We start from the raw sequence: 14,093 nt of genomic DNA, 5'->3' as shown, positions 1-14,093 counted from the left end.
CCTTGAGAACTCAGCTGGAAGGAAGAGCTGCCAACACAGGACAGGTAAGCGATCCCCAACCCACACCCCACCACGGTCTCACAGCATGCCAGAAGATGACATGTTTGGGCTATGATGGGCATCTCCTGGCTGTCAGGGAGACGTGAGATAGATGGCCTTGGAATGAGGCTGGGAGAGCCTCACTCAGGGATGCAGGGGCTGACCCTGGCAACAGTCTGGGGCTACCCTTTCTGATCATTTTCCTTTCTCACCCCATCACAGAGCCCCGAGCACACCAAGCTCTGCCGCTGTCCTGTCCCTCCTCTTCCTAATCCCTCCGCAGCCACTGACCTGAAGGCTGGTGCAGCTTTCTACAACCACAGCCACCGGAGGAGCAGGAAGCACACAAGGACCCTGTCTCTACCTGGCCATGGTCCTAGAAGCACACCAACCGGCCCTGCATCTATGGGCAAAGAGACCTTGGCACGCCTCCATGCCACGCCACGCCACCCCACCCCACATCTTTTTCAAATGTTGCTCAAATAAAGGTTCTGTTTCACAACCTCATTGGCTGCTTTTTCCTGCCCTTCTTGGGGAAACCTCAGGGGGCTTTGCCTTTTGCAGAAGGAGCGAGCACACCAGCCTCCGCTTCTTCAGATGCTGGCATCAAGAGACTTTCAAAGCAGATTCAGTGTCCTAATCTAAGAGCAGATTCTGCAGGCGCGGGTCTGGAAACCAGTGTGCTCCCTCTTCCACCAAGGGACCACACACGTACAAGGAAGGAACAACATTTAACACAAAAACCTCAGCTGCTGTGATGGAACTGCTTGAGGAAATGCCCCTTCCTGACATGCACTCCGCATCCAACGTGCAGCCGCTGGGGGGGCTGCCCCGCTGCTGGGAATCAAAGAGAACCATGCTTTCTGCCTGGGAAATGCAGCGCCTCTCGTAGCTTTGCTGCGCATTTCTCGCATGCACCAGCCTTGCCACGGCTGTCCATCACAGCTCACTTTAGGCCAACTTCTTCCTAGTCAGCTTGGCCACCTCCTGCTTACAAACTTTAGTGTTCTGCCTCTGCATACACAATGGGAGATTTTACTTTGCATACAGCTATAGATCCTAGATGGATTTCAAGTTCCAAATTAAACTTCATAACATCCTCCACAGAGATTACAGATAAATAAAAGAGACTATTTCCAAATGACCATGCCATGGAAATGAAAGAATTGAAATAGTATTTTTGTGTTTTGATGTGCATTGTTAACAGATAAGAGAAAAAGAGGGATGTTTTCTACAACCTAACTGTGTAATTTGGGAGCTAGTCCACTGGATACCTGAAGGTCTGCTCAGAAGATTCTCCTGTCTATACCTGTCTGTACTGGGTCTGGCTGGGATGTTAACTTTCCCTGCAGCAGCCCACACAGTGCTGTGCTCTGCACTTGTAGCTAGGACAGAACTGGTATCACACCAGTGTTGTGTCTGCTGCTGAGCAGTGCTGGCACAGCATCAGGACGCTCTCTAACCCTCTAGGGGGTGGGCCAAAAAGTGAGAAGGAAACATCACCAGGGCAGCTGACCTAAACCAACCAAAGGGATATTGCATACCATACGATGTCACACTCAGCAATAAAAGTTGGAAAAAGGAAGAAGTGGGGAGGGGTGGGCTCTCGTTGCGAAAACGTCTGTCCTTCTCCCGAATGCCGGCTACGTGTGTTGAGGCCGTGCTTCAAGGACGTGGTCAAGCATCGCTCATTTGTGGGAAGTAGAGAGTAATTGCTTTCCTCTGCACTTCCACATAGCCTTTACTTGTTTTGTTTTGTTTTTCCCTTTCCCCCTCCCTTTTCCCCTTTCCCTTTTTTCCCTTTAATTAAATTGTTTAATTAATAATAATCTTTCCTTAATAATTATTTTTTTTTCCTTTAATTAAATTATCCTTATCTCAACCCGTGAGTTGTTCTTTCCTTTCCTTCTTCCCCTCCTCATGTAAGGAGGGGGAGTGAGAGAGTGGTTGTGGTGTTCAGCTGCCTAGCACGGTAAAACCACCACATGATGAACTGAAAAGTTCCAGTATGAAATGGAACCTGGAATCAGATATCCTCTGCTTTCCTGTGGTGTACATGCTCAGCACAGGAAAATGGAAATATGGGCACAGGCTGAAACAGGTAGATAGTTAGCAGTCTTTGAAGCAATGCAAACTTGAGAGATAGGTAAAACTGGTAGATGCATTACAATGAGAACAAAGAAGAAGCAGATAAATGAGAAAACGGTTGGGCTATGGATAAGGCACGTGATGTGGGTAGAGGTCAAAGACTTAGAACCTGGCTAGAGACTCAGCTATTGATCTGAGCAATATCACCAGTTACATGAGCTGAGTTAAAGCTGGGAAACATGATTCAGTTCAAGAACCCTGACTGCTTGAGGACATCTTCTCCAGCTTGTGCACCAGTTCACACAAAAGAGTGTACTATGTTTTGACTGTACATGTGTAGCTTAATGCTTGCTTTCTAAGGACTACATATAGCTGAATGTTATGCATATGGGTGTGTCTGTGTGTGTGCTTTACCCATGTTTTTTTCCCCCTCTACATTTATTAGCACTTCTGAATAAAATCTTATTGTAGATAAATCAAATTTGCCTAGCTGCTATGTTGGGTAAAACTAAGGTGCTTTGCAACACCTATAGTTTTTCCTACATTCATCTCTCTGGAAGTAGCGTGTGGTCTATATTCAGCACTTTTCATATAAAAAAAAATGACATGGTGTGTCCATTATGGAATTAAAAACTACCTTTAAACATCCATTGCATAATTAGCTGAAATCTGGGCAAAGATGTTGCCAGATACAATTTGAAAGCTGAAAATCACTCCTGGCAGCAGTTGTCACTTTGAGAATTAGAGGAATTTTGCCACATAATGAAAAGCATATCTCAAGTCTCAAGTTTAGACCAGTCTCATTTTCCACATTTTTGCTGATGTGATCATATCGTGTTGATGTGGTCTGGTCCTCTCAGAAGTTTCTGACAAAACTCAAATCAATATTAAAAGTGCAGGCTTCAAGATGTAATTCATCTCCCTTTGATTTATGCATTGTAAGCATGGGTACCAACTAGTCTATGCTAGTATGCCATATTTCTTTTTAAAAATGGGAGAGAGATGACTCAGAGGCAGCTCAGTCCATCCTGTAGTACTAGTCTACAATGAGGGAGATAGATGGCAGTCTGGTAGTGCCAGAGTTGATACTAACTCAGACTAACTTTGAGTAAGCTCAAGTCAGATGAGCTGCATTCCACCTACACGCTGAAGTATCAGTTACTTAAAACATGTTGTGCTCAGTTTTTTAAAGTGTTTAGTTTGAACTTTTTCTTTAGTGTTCATACCTCACCATTCTGGCATGGCCTCTGTTTTTCTAGAAGACTGATTTCGATACAGTTCTTTACTAAAAGAGATGTTTTTTGTATTATTCAGTCATATTTAGCAAGGGTGATTTCTGAATACTATCCAACTCAGGCGCAACAATATGGGCCAATGAAGTAATTTTTATCTGCTTTTGCAGTTAATCCAGTTAATCTGAGTTTTTTTTTTTTTTTTTTTTTTTTAAGTGCACCTCTGTTAGTGATATGATATGATGTGTTTTGGCATAATCCTCTAACTGAAACACAGTTTGGAAGCTTATGCTTTCTTTTTCCAAACTGCTGTATATTTCTATAGCAGGATTTGAAAGATAGATATTAAATATATCATAGATAAATATTGCTATTTTACACTTAGAAAAGGTAAATTAAAGTCTCAAGCATTAATTCAAACTCCACTATATTAGTCTGAATTTTAATCTGTTTCTGAGATACAGAGACACAAACATAAACCAGCAAATTACTAGCTTTCTTTCATACGCTAGGAGAAAAATAGATTCATCATAAAAAATTGACAGACAAATTTATGGGTATCAGAAATGCTAGTATTATAATAAATATACCTTAGGACATATTATGCCTCTATATCAATTCCAGTAATGCCATTACATGAGTTTATGCTACGAGTACTGCAGTGCAATCATATTATTAGCAAAAGGAAGTGAAGAGACTGCTGACAAACTGTCTCCATTTTAAGCATCTGCTTTCAGGTTGTGTATTTCTGAGCTGATATTTAACCCATTGGTCTCTATGGATTTTACACAAACTATTCAGCTAGTCTGGAATATGTGGTGGACTAATGCAAGTATAATGAAAAAAAATAATTTTCCAAGGATGAAGGATTTCAGTCCTGCACTGAAATGTCTTGGGGAAATGCCTGGCAACTTCCTGGCCTGGAAGCTGTGGTTTCCTATTCTATGTGCAATTATTATTATTTCATTTTCCCTAGCACACAGAATAGGGTCCATGTATAGCAGAGAGATGAAGAGATGACTGTCCTCTAGGAATGGCAAGAGGGTGTTCTCCACTTGGGTCCTCAGAATCACTCCTAGACCTTCTAAAAGAGAAAGAAAATACTTTTGTTTTACCCATCTGGGCAGCAGAGCTCCACCACAACTGCTCTCTCACTCCCCCTCCTCAAAGGAAAAGGGGGAGAAAATATGATGGAAAAGGCTCAAGGGCTGAGATAAGGACAGGGAGATCACTCAACAATTATCATCACAGGCAGCACAGACTCAGCATACAGAGATTAATATAATTTATTGTCTTTCACTAGCAGACTAGAACAGTGAGAAACTAAAAGCTAACTAAAAACACCTTCCCCCCATCCACTCTTTTCTACCTCCTCCCCCCAAGCGGTGCAGGGGAACACGGAATGGGGGCTGCAGTAAGTCTCTGATGCTTCGTCCCTGCTGCTCCTTCACAGTCCCACTCTGCCCATTCCCGTGGGGTCCTTCCCACGGGATGCCGTCCTTCCTGAACTGATCACCCACAGGCAGCAGCTCTTCAAGAACTGCTCCCACATGGCTCTGTCCCACGGGGTCCATCCCCCAGGAGCAAACTGCTCCAGCACGGGTCCCCCACGGGTGGCAGCTCCCCCCAGACCCCTGCTCCTGCGTGGGCTCCTCTCCATGGGCTGCAGCTCTGGCCCGGGGCCTGCTCCTGCGGGGGCTCTCCATGGGCCGCAGCCTCCTCCAGGCCACATCCACCTGCTCCACCGGGGGCTCCTCCACGGGCTGCAGCGTGGAGATCTGCTCCATGTGGGACCCAGGGGCTGCAGGGGGACAGCCTGCTCCACCAGGGGCCTCTCCACAGGTTGCAGGTGAACTGCTGCTGCATTCCTGGAGCACCTCATGCCCTCTTGTTGCTCTGATCTTGGGGGCTGCAGGGCTGGTTCTATCTACACTTGCCAGCTGCTGCTGCGCAACAGTTTTTGTTCTTGTTGTTATTGTTTGTTTGTTTTTCTCCTTTCTTCAGTCTTCTCTCACAGAGGCCCAGCCTGCATCAATCACTGGCTCGGCTCTGGTGGGTCCCTTTTGGAGCCGGCTGGAGCCAGCTCTGATCTGACACAGGGCAGCTGCTGGGCTCTGCCCACAGAGGCCACCCCTGCAGCACCCCAAAACCGTTTCGCATAAACCCAATACGCAGCATCAGATAGGAGAGTTCTGATCACACAGGGAGCTTAGGACGGAACAAGAAGAGGGGAGAAGAGTTGCAGTGATGCTCTCCCATATATGATCACTTATTGTGGAGGGTCAGCTGTAGGATCAAGTATGAAGCAGGAAACCTAAGGTGAGGATTGGTCATACTGGATCTTGGGAAAAACTGACGACATAGCAAAAGCACACAAAGAAACTGTCGATAATTTATGACTTCTGGGCCTTTTGAAAAGATAAGCAAACACACCATTTTTTTGGATCAGGATTTGACAGCACTGGTACAAGAACAGAGAAAGGAATTAGCTTAATACCCTTAAGGTACATGCTAAATACTCATTATTTAAATACTCTTTTAAGAAGCCACATGGCCATCAGTACACAATTACATCTGTAAACTTGGAACCAAGTTAAGACAACGTCTGGTTTCTTTTAGAAGCATTGCCAGCTGGGAGTCATTCTAAGCCCTGCCTGTTGCTGGATGCCCTTGGAATTAGATACTCAAATATTAAGCTGTAATAGCCTTGCTGGATATCTGGAATCCTGCAGATTGTATCTCTCATTTTCTGAAACAGCCATTTTCACTCACCTAGGTTCAAACTGAGGACAGAAAAGCTTTACAGCAACAACAGCAAATGCAATGTACCTTGATCTCAAGTTCCAAGTACTGCCACACTGCTAATAGTTACAACATCAGTGGAAAATAATTGTCAGAAGTCAGTGCAGGGAAAAGTCAATGGTATCCATGTAAAGTGAAACATTTATTTGTAGTCTTTAAAAGAACTGTGGATAGGTTATAGTTGATTTCTCAATGAAGAGTTTAAGAGCTGCAATCTATAAACTCATAAAATAATTTCTTACTTTATAGACAAAAAAAACCTGTCCAGATGGAGAACCTTTTATAAACTGCTTTTTGGTTCATATACAGTTTGTTTCCTGGTTCAGCTGCTAAATCTATGAAATCCCTCATAGTTAATACAATAAAAAATGTATTATTTTAGACAAAACTATTAGACAAAAAGTTTTTATTTCTGCAGTATATTGATTTATTTCTCTATCTGGCTTTGGGCACATCCCGTGTATTGCTCTTTTTTTTCACTGCTATACATTTAGATTAGTGATTAACCAGTGCAAAGTGGGATGCAATTTCCTACCAAGTTGTAACATGAAGATCCCTGCAGATCCTACCTCAGCAAGTCCAACTGTAGCTTCCATCAATAACACTGTTTGCTATTTTGTACAAATTTATTATGCCCAGTAAGACAGCTAACATTGGGAATATATTAAAAAGTGTGTCAAATAAACTTACGTTCAATTGCTTTTCATCAGCAGAGCCTTAAAGATCAAGTCTTTATTTTCTTATATTTTGGCAGAGTAGCTACAGAGATAGACAGACAGAGGGGTTCCTGCTCAACATCTCTTCTTCTTCTTTTGCTTGGTTATATCAATTTTATTAAGAGTGGGTTAAAATAGCCAGCCAAAAATTCAAGGCACAAAGGTATTAAAAAAGGGTTCTGTGACATATCTCTATAGAGCTGCCCATTCCCTGTCTTTATTCTTCATCCAGTGGGACTTATATAATTTCACTCATTAAAAGACCTCTCAAGGACCTATGGCTAAACATATGGCTAAACACTTTTGAAAGTCTCACCATATATACTTACTTGTAATATCATCTAGTTAGAGGAGACCCTTAGGGATTTAAACAGACACCAAGGGGGATCTAGCTTCTAAACCAGAACTCTTACTTTTTTTTTTTTTTTTTTTTTTTTTTTCTTTCCAAGAATACATTATGTGTTATTATGTGTTGCCTATAGATATGGGATACCTGTCTCCTCTTCCTTTTAACCAATGCTGACTCAGTGGAGGTCAGGAAATACTCCAACCTTAAAGCTGAAGTTACAAAAAATGTTAAAACTAATCCTCAAAGTTTGTAACAAAAGCTAAAGCATGAATTTGCATATCCAGAAATTATTGAGATAATCTCTTACATATACATTTGAATTCTGTGGCCTTTGTCTTGTCATCATAAGATTTAACTCTAACAAGCATAACTACCCAGGTTAAACAAACAAACAAACAAACAAACAAAAAACACCATCACCACCATCAAAACCCCCTATACAATAATTAGAAAATGACATTATAAATAAAAATGGATAACATGAGCAATACTTTACTCTCAGTAGAGTGACAATTTGGAAATACAATTTCTTTGTTGCTGTTTACACACAAAACTTGGATGAGGCAAATAACTTCCTTCCTAATGGATTATTACAGGCACCCTTTGCAGGCCATTAGTGTGGAATTAATGAAAGCATGTCTGCGTGACAATTAATTTCCTGTACTTCTGTAATAACAAAGAGAGGAAAGGAAGAGCTGCCCTCCTCACACAGCTGATAGCTGTGTTCCTGTGCCTAAAGCACAGTCTTGAAGCATCAGACTGTTTGGGTTATATTCCGACATCTTCTGTAACATTCTTCATAACCTTGGAAAAATCATTTGATCTTTCTGTGCCTTAAATTCCCTTTTTACAAAAGGGAATTAATTACACTTCACTGCTTCCAGAGAAGTGTCATTAGGCTTAATTAGTTAATGTCTGTAAAGTGCTTTGAGAGCAATCTTTTGACAGATGATATTCTAACTGCAAAACATCACAGTAAAAATTTGTAGCAGTCTGGTTTAGTGTTATTTATTTAGCACAAACAATGTTCTTGGCAGTCTGGAAACATCAGTTTGATGTATTAAGTTATTCACAGACAAAGATAAGTTAAAATTGCATTTATTTGGGCTCTGAGTCAGTTAGGTATTCAATAACATGCCTTAATGTAAACACTAGGTACCAAAAGTGCATTATTATGCATTTAGTACCCTTGAACTGAATTTGTACTCACCATTAGTTTCCCTCCCCACAAGTAATTTCTTGAGGACTTCTTAAAATTAATGTTTTTAATTGATGGGGTAATCAGGAAAAAGTTGCATAGAACAGGAAAGAGCAATTAGGGAAAAACCGGTGTTGGAAACTTCAGGATGTGTGCTTAAAAGATAAGATCAAATTTATGCATAAGAAAGATCACTTTGGCTACATTTTGAAAAGATCAGGGGAGAGATATTTCAAAGCTAGAACAATCAAGGCAGAGACAGATGTAAGCTTGAACTGATTACTTAGACCATTACCTACAAAAGAGAGTGCAGACTTTAAAGTTTCACAGAAAGAACTGATAAGATTTGGATGCATCTTGGTAGTGATAGAGCAGAAGGAAGAAAAAAGAAAGATGAGCACTTAGCTTGAAGATATGAATGGCAAGAGGACGATGCTTATGGAAAGCAATGGAAAAATTAAAGGGCAACAAACTTGCAGTTAAATGATACAGCAGCACAGACTTTCAGCAAAAGTTTTGTTCAGGACAAACAAAAGCACTTTTGCAAGCTTATTAAGACCAACCATGAAACAAAGGAAGTTTTGCTTAGTGTTGCAACTTGGAATCATTGAAAAGGAATAAGAGAAGGAAAATGCAAATACTGAATAGATTTTTCAATAGTTTAACAGACTTCAAATCATACATATTTTATTAAATAAAATTCTTAATTTTATTAAAAAAGTAATAAAATATGTATGAGGTGATTTGCTTTAACAAAACATTTTAGAGTGACTCTACATAAGACAGTGTCTACACAAGTTGGTGGAAGTCCATGCTGTACTTATCTACTCAAGTCACATGTATTTTGCTGGGCAGAAAGCTTAGTGTGCCTCTGCATATTGTTTCATGGGATCATGGCCTAGAATAACTTTTAGTCTTCTAAATATACTGTTGTAAAATATTTTTCAGAAACTGTTCAATTAATTAAAATGTCATCAGCAAAATGTAGCAAAAAGTTAAATTTCCCTATTGCAACTTGTTTACCTAACCTATTTGTTACTTATTATTTTTTTTTTTTACTTATAAACCTATTTATTTAATTAAATAAATTTATTTCATCACATATCAGCAGTTACCTTTAATATCTATATTAAATTTTTAAGCAATGGCATGTCGATGCTGCCAGAAGACATTTTTGTGGGTTGTTGAAAAGACAAGGAAATACAAAGCTGAGTTGTCAAGGAAGTTGTTTGGTATCACAGGGCAACTTTGGAAGTCTTTGCTCTAGTATCCCATGTACAGCTTGAGGGAAAGAACTTGAGAGACCAAGTGGACCTCTGAGCATGTGTTTTCTATCCCTTTAGTGACAGAGCCCATGGAATTAACAGTGGAATTAACAATATAACTTGAGCCAAATTGTGGCTACTCCACCTCTCTTTTATGCAAGTAATCATCCTGTGCAAGCTGATAGTTCAAGGAAAGTACTTGTAATGTGTCACCCATAATGCCTTTTGAACTTTATTTGGAAATGGAAGAGGGTTAGTTTCTGCTTTGGGCCTAAATCCAAGTTTAGATGTCAAACTTTCAGTGCTTTTGCTACTGTAGAGCCTAGATTTTGCTTAAAATCTCTCATAAATGGTAAATATTCAACAAAAATAATAATTATAGTAGCAACCATCAGTTTCCATTAAGAAGCAGAACCTCCATTCTTCAAAGCTGATGGAATTTTTGTCACTGACTTCAGAGGAAACCTGGAGAGCTAGTACAGCTAGCACTTACTCCTGCAGGAATAGGAGTACGCTAGAAAAAAATACAGATTTTTCTGATTACGTTAGCTATGCTCATGAAAACAAGACCTATTTGAAAGTACCAGCCTTAGCAAAACTTAGTCTTTGGAATTTTAAAACTTCCAAAATAGTCATAGGAAACAAGCAAATGAAAAAAAACAACAGCAGCAACAAAACAAACCCGACCCCCCAGACATCTTTTTAGACACAACCCAGAGTTCATTCAGATATATACAACATCACTTTTTTCGTCTGGTACTTTCACTGAACTTTACCCGCACAGACTATATGGTCCCAGTCAGGGTCCGAAGTTGTCCAAAATATTAATGACACTTCATTTTCAGAAAATTAGCTATGGAAGGGCCTCTACTCACCTCTGTCTGTTTTGCAAACATAAATAAATTGAGTCTAATAAGATAAAGCAGAGGCATTCATGGGCTGCTAATGCTATGCAGCTGCCCCAAACTCAATTTTGTCATTAATGATTCACTCTGAGCACTATTACCCCCATACAGTTGTCTGAATGCTGCTGGCAGATGCACCTTGTCCCTACCCCACATACCCAGTTTTGGCTCCACACTTCCTTTGGGGTTGCATTTTTTTTTTTTTTCCTTTCTGTGCTGGCATTTTAACAGTCACTGAATGTAAGCATCACTCGTGATTGGTGCTAAGGCAACACCAGCTCTGAAATGTAGCTTGAAATACTGATGTTTGTCCTGTCATTGTACATAACCTGCATATTAATACTCAGCTCTTTAGCTGTTGACAGCTGCTCTGTAGCTGCGCTGTAGCTGCTACAGGGCTGGGGGATCCAGTCTCACTCTTCAAAATAATTTATTTGATAATCGTTGCCTCCTCATTTCCTGATGGCTGGGGAAGTACTGAACAGTCTTCAGGGTCTTTATTACATTTTGAAGTTGTACAAAGAGAGATGCAAGTCCTACAAGCCATGGTATATAATATAAAATAGTCACATACTCCGCCAGTCCATGGTAGCATCCTAAGTTCCAATAAATTTTAAGGCAGCTGCTGGTGCATTTTTATTGACTTCTCCCTAATCAGAGTCATAGAACAATGGTACTTCACTGTTACATCTCTTGAATGGGAACAATATATTAAGCTATTCAGCACTAACTCTGACATCCCCTTTTGAATCTTTCTAGATTCCTGAGTAAGAAATACTGCTTACTAAACTCCCCATTACATTTTTGGATAGTTTCCTCTAAAGAGAGAGAATAATTTACCATTTTTACTGCAACTAGAACTGGTAAAGCTTTGCACTGGTAATTTAATTCTATATTCATTTAGTTTGAATTACATGGGGAACATCTGCAACGATTCCTAACAATAACTACATTTCAAGACAATTACACAGTAATAACTAGAGCTGCAGGATGATGTCAAAGCCAGAAAAGGAAAGAAGAAGCACACACAGACTTTGCACATGAAATTAAATTTTGTTCTTAATTGGGAAAATGCAAGTTTATCAGAGAAGAGTCTTTGTAAAAACACGTGCATGTATTTAATATATACGTCTCTGTATGTACTGCAATATCATCTACTGACATCAGATATTTGCTAATTATTGAGTCTCCTAGTCACTAATGCAATTAATCTGATTTATTTTGGGGTACAGAAATTTCCTTTCCTTCATCTTATTAATAAGATGAAGACAATGAAATAAAAAAGATTTTGTGCTATTTACCTTGTCAATCTTCTGGAATTAAGGACTGTAGGAGACAAGGTCTCCATTCCCCAGATTTTCCACTACAGCTTTCATATGTAGACCTATGCCATTTTTAGTGAATGCACTGTTACTTCTCTGTGGTGTAAATAGGTTAACTAATTAACCTATTTGCATGATCACATATCTTTGTCTGGAAAATCTAGGTGGCTACGTGGACATGTATAGTGAGTCTAACAACTCTGGGAGTAGCAGATGTGTTGTATGTTCTTGCACAAATAGTCAGCATATGTGGATCAAGTCTGGTGAATTTTGAATTTATCCGGTTTGTTGTGTCCATCCAGCAAGCTGAACACAAATTAGTTTTACGCTAGTCTCTGTAGTACACTCAGCTAGATCCTATTCTTATCAGGCCTATCCCAGTTTACCTAATATATGGCCAATCTTATTTTTGTTTTCTTTTCCAAATAAATGTTATACTGCTATATAATAATCCAGAACACAGTAGACATCAACATCCATATTTTCCTTTACTATTTTATTTTGCTCTAAGAGGAGAAAATCCACTCTTATACTGCGATTGTGTTGCTGTAATTTCTTCCTTAATCTGATCAATTAAGATAAAAGTTTATTTTCTTCCAAATTTTCAAAAAATATATGTTCATAGTGCTATCAATGTAAACCACACAAGATTTGATCTTTCTATGTTGATTTTTTTTTTTTTTTTTTCTAATGACTCAGCTGATATATTGGCTATTCTTTCAAAAGTGCCATGTACTCTAAGGAGCAGTAATACTGTGCTAAATCTACTAGTGTCGAACTAACTCTTTAAACTCTCAGTCCTTGTCCCACCTCTATCTATAACATAAAATCTGTGCCTTCCAGCTCTCTTCATCTTCCACTAGTGAGTTCCATCTCCATCACTCAAAATGTATGTAGCTCATATGGAATTACTTCTGCTGTTTGGCAGGAAGCAGAAATGTGTTTCCCTGCATTTTTTTCTCCATGTTTTCTGTAAGTGAAGTGAAGAGAAAGCCCTGAAAAATACAGATGAAACACTGCTTTTGGTGTCACAATCAAGACTCCATGTGAGTACAGTACCATGAGTGCAAAATCATTCAGAACTGAAATCTGGGGGTTGACGCTGGCTTAAAGTCAAAACAGATAAAAATCAGCACCATCAGCCACTCTGCAGGGCAGAGAGTCATTCTGTGGGGAAGTTTTGTTCCCTCCAAAAGACGTTCTCTTGGCTCGGAGAGTTCCAGAAAACTCTCTGAACATTTTGTTTCTTAACACTTGAGAGGGTAAAAGTTATGTTTTCCTCCTTTGGAACTTCAATATTCGTGGCCTCCCTAATCCAAACCAATTGTTCAGCCCGTTAATCTTTTCCTTCTGCTCTTCTTATAGCAATGTGGCTGTGAGCACATTTACTGTGCTTAAGCCTTACCTAAAAATCATTTTTTCCCTTGCTACTGCTTTTGTCAAGTTACATTTTTTTTTCCATGAAAAACAACAACAACAAAAAAAACACAAGTTTTAATGTGAAAAGTATGTACTTGAAGAAGATGATACTGAAGCAGTGAATATACTAATTTTTACTCACCTGAATGAGAACCAGTAAACCCAAGTGTCAGTAACGTTTCATTACATTAATATCTGAAATATGTCAATTCCAGAAACATATTATTTGCAACCTTATAAAAATGGGAAAGAAATATTTTTCCTTAGATAATTGTTTAGCTAAATACAAATATGCATGAGGAAGTGAAAAAAGGCTTCTGAATTAGCAGCAACAATACTGACTCTATTAGTGTGAAATTCAGCTATAAAAAGAGAGATCTGATAGCACTGTTTTCTAAGATCAATTTGATTCATTGTTATAACAGGATGTACTTTGTTGTAATTCATATTTTGAGATTATTCATTAGCATTGCACTGTATCAGATGTTAGTGCTTGGCAGGAATATCATATAGCAAATATCTGACTCACAACTTTGATGAATTCCCCAGGAAAATTAAATGAAACAAAGATGTGTATCAGATTCTTTTTATATTTATATGATGATCTGGAGTTACTCTGAAAATGGGGTAGTTACTGGCATTCATAAGATGCAGGGAGGTATGCAAAATCTGAACCTGTGCCTTCAGCTTCTTTTTAAAAATTCTAAATAGACATAAGTATATAACTGATTATTAAAAATATGATGAGCCAGGTTTAT

Source organism: Oxyura jamaicensis, chromosome 2 (assembly GCF_011077185.1).
Source record: "Oxyura jamaicensis isolate SHBP4307 breed ruddy duck chromosome 2, BPBGC_Ojam_1.0, whole genome shotgun sequence".
In the NCBI taxonomy this organism is placed as follows: Eukaryota; Metazoa; Chordata; class Aves; order Anseriformes; family Anatidae; genus Oxyura; species Oxyura jamaicensis.
The sequence above is the reverse complement of the archived record's forward strand: the minus strand, read 5'-3'. Positions refer to the sequence as shown.